This window comes from Silene latifolia, chromosome X (genome assembly GCF_048544455.1).
Source record: "Silene latifolia isolate original U9 population chromosome X, ASM4854445v1, whole genome shotgun sequence".
In the NCBI taxonomy this organism is placed as follows: domain Eukaryota; kingdom Viridiplantae; phylum Streptophyta; class Magnoliopsida; order Caryophyllales; family Caryophyllaceae; genus Silene; species Silene latifolia.
In genome coordinates this window covers 1,180,840-1,187,091 of record NC_133537.1, presented here as the reverse complement: position 1 = coordinate 1,187,091, position 6,252 = coordinate 1,180,840, and the positions used below count along the sequence as shown (strand labels likewise).

The window sequence follows — 6,252 nt, the reverse complement described above, 5'->3', positions numbered from 1 at the left end:
GATAAATCGATTTATGAAAATTTATAACCTAATAGGTCCAATCTGACTTTCCTTTACTTATTGTACAGATTTAGGTCAAGACACAGAATCACCGATAAATGAAGACAACCAGTTTCGACATTCGTAACTAACCACAATCCACCAATTCGCTACATGAACGAACAACATGACTAAATTAACCCACTACTTGTGACTCCGTTCTAGTTTCATTTCCCCAGACTAGCAAAATTATGAAACCATGCAATCAGACACTGGCTCGAAATCTCATTCCGAATTTATACTCACACGACAAAATTTAGCTTCATTTTCAAAACTTTTACCTTCCTACTGGACGGTGAATAAAGTTCTTAACATAATTCTTATATAACATATTTCACCCCTTGATTAGAAATTAATTTAAGCTTATTCAATTTTACTCATACTATCATGCCAACAATGTTATCAACTAAGTTTTAATTTTATCACTTGTTAAGATACCTAATTACTGAACATGTGTGCTACTATCGTCATATAAAATATTATAAATTCACATTATTAAAGCTCATGAATTAATCAGGCAACTGTATGAAAATTCAACATAGAACGCACATTTTAAATGTTTTGATTTACGTTGTACCTTCCAAAAATCACGAATAAATAATTGTTCGATTAAAATTTGATTCATATTACCTTTATAAAACACGGTGAGTTCAAAACACATGGAAAAATAATTAGGTTTAAAGCATAAGAATTCCATTTTTAAAGAATTTTACAACTCAGTTGGTCCAAAAAAACATGTGACAGCTATTGGTCCAAAACTTGGGTCAGTTTACAAAATTTATTATTTAATATTGAAACATCAAGATTTTTCGTGGCTTATTAATTTGTAAATATATGCGAATCTTCCGATCGATGGAGTTGGAATTATGAGAAAATTATTAATATAATTTAAATGAGGATTTTTACAAATCGTTGGTCAAACATCACTGCACAGGAACTTCCTAACCACAGTTCACTAAAGTATTTATTACTCCTAAGCCGTATATCATATAAGCATGAAACCAACGTCAAATGATCACTAACTCACGAGGCTATTTCTCATAAAATTTTCATCGATAGGCAATAAACAGAAAAGAAGAGGTAGTAAGGTCAATTAAAGGGTAACACCAACCAGAACGAGTTTTATCACTAAGTTATTCATTTTCTATGTCCCAATTCTTATAACTATACTATCGATACTAATCCATCCTAACTTAAATCTCACACTGTACTTACGTAAACATCTATCCCGTATAATCCCTTCGTATCTCGATCTACTCCGTACATCTAATCACGATTGCTATGACTATAAACATGCAATTCAATAGTGTTTCTAATCACTATCACAAGACTATACTAACATGGCTTTGGGATCAGATAACCGCATATTACTTAGTCATAGTAGTACTATCAACACATCATTCATATAATTTACTTACCGTAGCGTTATCCTGCAATAATCAATGTATCAATAAGTCAACACTTAGGCAACGATATATGAATTTCTGTTCAACCTCAAGCAACTTTCTACCCTTTCTCTCATATACCCTCAGGGTTGTCCGAGTCAAACTGAGAGGGCCACTGGTTCGGTGTGAGGGGGCCCCTAACTCAAACCTTACCGTAGTGTGCTCCTAACAGTTATATCCCGGGGTTCATTTTATTTAGACACATCTTATGTTCATTGGGCTCATTGGTTTAGGCCTGAGGATCGTTCGCTCTGATACCACTTTGTAACACCCCGGTTTATAAAAGAAGTCCTCGTCAAGACATTCCCTCATAAAACGGACTGTTACCATCTCGGTTTCCCGAGGTAGTAGATAACAAAGTCCAACTCACCAAAGTACTTTAAATAAAAACTTTAATGATTACATATGTCTTCCAATTTTTAATCAACTAGAACCTAATGTAAAAATAAATACAACTCGCAGCGGAAATTAAATAAGTGATATAACTACATTTGTGATCTAGACTCCTGCTGGTCCGAAAGCTCACCCGTCCAAGCTCCCCATATCCAGCTAGCTCAAAACCTGCTATTTAAATCTGCTCCCCATTTAACCGGAAATATTAAATGGTTCACCACAGGATGCCATCAATTAAAGCAGGCATCAATTTTATTTTGACACAGAAGCAAACACGTCAACCAATGGTTGAGTAGGAATAAAATAAACAACAGTAATAATAATCCAACCAAAATAAACATCCTTCAAATTCTCATCACTTCATCCGTACAATTCACTTACGTCACTGGCAGTATCACAACTCCCTTAACACCGTACTATGCTCAACTCAACTGGCAGTGGTATTTTCATACCATGCTCAACTGGCAGTAGTACCCTCCGTACTATGCACAACTCAACTGGCAGTGGTATTTTCATACCATGCTCAACTGGCAGTAGTACCCTCCGTACTATGCACAACTGGCAGTAGTAATCACTTACTATGCACAACTATCACTGGCAGTAGTAATTACTTACTATGCTCATCTGGCAGTAACGATTGCTCGCTATGCACAACTGGCAGTAACACTCTCCGTGTTATGCTCAACTGAATAATCAACTCTCCAACAAACAAATATAACCAACAACAAAACTCAATAACAATCCCGTCATTCAGCTCCGTCAACAACTACACATATACTCTGCCTCCAATAATAAATCACAATATTAACATTAATCTCATCGACCGTCACAATTAAATATTCAATTCACTTAACAATAAAACCCGAGTTGAGTAGGAAATTCCTACCTGAGATGGTCGCAAATCCAACTAACGCAGTATAAGCAATCCAGAAAGTAAAGCAATGAATTGATTATCGATCCTTCACGAATCCGTCACCTAAAACAATTATAATATTTATAATTACTAACTACCACATATAGCAATCTCCCAAAATAGAAGCTTTCCCGAAATACAATCCCGACACCAACTTATGCCCAATTGGTAACTAAAATAACCCGATTAGTATCTGACCCAATTTCCCAAAATAGAAGTTATTAAAGTAGAATTTCTTAAAATGGAAACTTTCCCGATATAGTAACTTTTCTGTTTTACAAACCCGACTCAAAAACCCGTCTTTGATTAATTAATTATTATTTTATTTAATTAACTCGGAACTTAAACCAACATGATAATTAAATGATTAACGAATTATGCGATTGAGAACACCCGAATTAATTAATTTGAATAACTCAACAATCCGCCTTTAATTATTTAAATAACTCGGGAATTGAATTAAATAATTATTTAAGTGACTCGGGCATTGAACTAAATAATTATTATGTTAATTAAGGTAACACCCACGAATTAACAAATAAGAAACCCGAATCGAATTTAAACAACTCACACACCGTCATTAATTAAATAACTCGGAAGTTAAATTGATTAATTAATTAATACGATATCTCAACGGATTCTAATTATTAAACTCGGAAGTTACATTGATAAAATTATTTAAATGTTACGGAAACTACATTAATTAATTAAGACACGACCAACTAATGAATTATACGATTAAACTATGAAAACCCGCTTCGAAACAATTCGAATCCCGCATTAAACAACCCGTCCCCTATTCCCTTGCTCACCCTCACCGCACGCCACTCACACCACCACGACTACCACCCGCCATGTCCCCCACTTCGACCCCACCACCAACAACCACCACCAGACTGGTCGACTGCCGCCGGCGAGTCGAACCAGGGCTGGCAACCGACGTGGTTCACGGTGCAACACCACCAAACACCCTCTGTTCTCCCTTCACCACCACCGCAGCTAACAACTATTCCCTTGCCAACCACCACAGACCTGGTCGCCACTAGCCCACGAACCCCGACAACATGGAGCCACCATTTCGACCTCCCCCGAGTCCACGGTGGCTCCACCCCAAAACTAAACACCTAAACCCGTCTGAAAAACATAAAACAAAACGTGATCGACTACCCCTGTCAAAGCCGCCTATTCCAGCCACCACCACCACTTAGAACCGCCCTAACCACCACCAACATACTCTACCCTGACTACCCACTTCCCTTACCCCGACAACCACCACCAGAAACCCTTATAACAGCCACGCAAACACCCGCAACAAAACCCGACAACAAGAATAAAAACAGAGGAAGGGTCGAGTGCTTACCAAACCGCCACGAAAACCACCACCTAGGGCCGCCTTACCACGCTGACAACCACCCTACTTTAATCCTTGCTGCACTGTCAAGGCCCACGCTCACTTTTTCTCCCTCGAAATGCGTGAAAGGTGAGATTGGATCTTGAAGAAAAGTGGAAGGTTGAGGTGTGTCGTGTGTGTTCATCATTGCGGGTGTGGTGGTATATGTAGGATTAGAATACTTATTGTTTAATTAAGGTAGGGTAGGATTAATGTCAAATTGGGGTGGGTGTTCATGATGACGGGTAGTGATGGGTAGGCTAGATAATAGTTAAAGTATTATTATTAATTAAGTATATTATTTTAATTAAAGTTAAAGTATTATTATTAATTAAGTATAATTTGGGCTGGTCATTTTATTGGGCCAGCTCAAATGGGTCGATTTCAGTTTCCATATAAACCCGTGTCAATTAACTAGGACCGATACAACGCGAGTTAAATAAAATAACTTATCATAATTATCGACTCTACAATTTACCCGACTTAATTGGTAATATAAAATGTATAATAATTAATATATAATAATGTCCGTTTAATAATATCCGTTTCTTAATTGATAATATAAAGTGTATAATAATTAATATATAATAATATACGTTTAATTTATTATATAAAAATACGGGGTGGATATTTGGCACAAGGGCCAAAGATCACCTTCCTCTAATTTTAGAGGAAGTAGTGCTCTTCCTCTTACTAAGAGGATCCTCCATGTATGTTCCACAATAGAGAGGAGCTCTCTAGAAGAGAGAAGGCTAAGAGGAGGCTAATCCTCTCTATGTACATACGCTTTCTTAAGAAAAGCGTACAATAGAGAGGAAGTTTTTATCCTCTTATTTTTGTTTTCCCCTCTATTTTTTTGACACCTCAATTACTTTTTATCCATCCCATTTTCCAACATTTACATCCTCTTCCTCTATTCTTTTCCTATATTTTTCTACAATAGAGAGGAAGTCTCCTTCTTCCTCTTAATTAACCATTACACATAAAGTTTCAATATTAAGAAAAAATATAAGAAATTGGATATCATTGATTGGTTGAAGGCGCAAGGGCCAATGTACTTTCCTTCCTCTAAAACTAGAGGAAGTCCTCTTCATCCTCTTGCTAAGAGGACACTCCATCTTTGTTCTACAATAGAGAGGACCTCCTCTGTAAGAAAAGAGAGTCTTAAGGAGGAGGTCAATCCTCTCTATCAGTACATCTTTCTAAGCCTTGTCGTTTTCCTCCCTCTTCTTAACTATGGGTTCTCGGTCTTCTCGCCTCCCTAAATTAAAGTATTCAATCATTAGAATATCAATATAATCCCTAAATTAAAGTATTCAATCATTAGAATATCAATATATTTTGCGGCCGATGATTACAAGCTTTCGATTGAAAATTTTATTTGATTAGTGTTCTCTACAACACTTGTAGATCCTTCATACAATATTGTACTCCGTATAAATGAAACACGACCAATGTCTCAATCAAATGCTAGAAGGCTATAACATTATCTATCGAAATTTTCATGAAACAAATGATTTTTTTAAGAAAAAATACTTCGGCTCTATTCTCTTGGATTGAAATTGTCTGAACTAAATTGGAGCTTAATTGCACTAAATTGAACTAAAGTAAGAGTTAATTTTTGAATAAAAAAATTTGAATCGAACTAAATGAATGTTCAACTTAATCAAGAGAATCGAATCGAAATGAACAAATTAAGTTTTAAAAAAATGCGTCTTCGTGTGGCAAAGGGCAAAGTAAAACTCATATAATAAAATTGTCACATGTGACTGTAAAATAAGTATAATGCTTACTATTTTATGAATTTCTGAGTTATTAATGATAGAATCGCTTCTGATTTTTGTTTAGTCTGGTGTAAAAGGAGTCATGAAGGGCGATTTTTATGTTTGCGGAATTTTGAACACGGGTCATGAACATCACCTTTCAAAAAGAGTTAATGTAAACACCCCATGAGATTATGAGATTGAATTGTCCCACATCGGGAAAACATGGGGATTGTAATATGTTTATAAGGGCTTCCATCCATCACTTAGTAACAAAACCTTGTGTTTTTGGGCTTAAGTGAGGACAAA

General features: G+C 36.1%; 1 long non-coding RNA gene across 1 annotated transcript; it reads right to left on the bottom strand.

The window, feature by feature from the left end:
• Window positions 1-1,850: 1,850 nt before the first annotated feature.
• On the bottom strand, window positions 1,851-4,335 carry LOC141621121 (uncharacterized). The gene is made up of 3 exons (XR_012532106.1): window positions 4,151-4,335; window positions 2,764-2,853; window positions 1,851-2,058 (listed from the first exon to the last, which is right to left on the bottom strand). It is a non-coding gene; the product is annotated as an uncharacterized LOC141621121 (long non-coding RNA).
• Window positions 4,336-6,252: the final 1,917 nt, after the last annotated feature.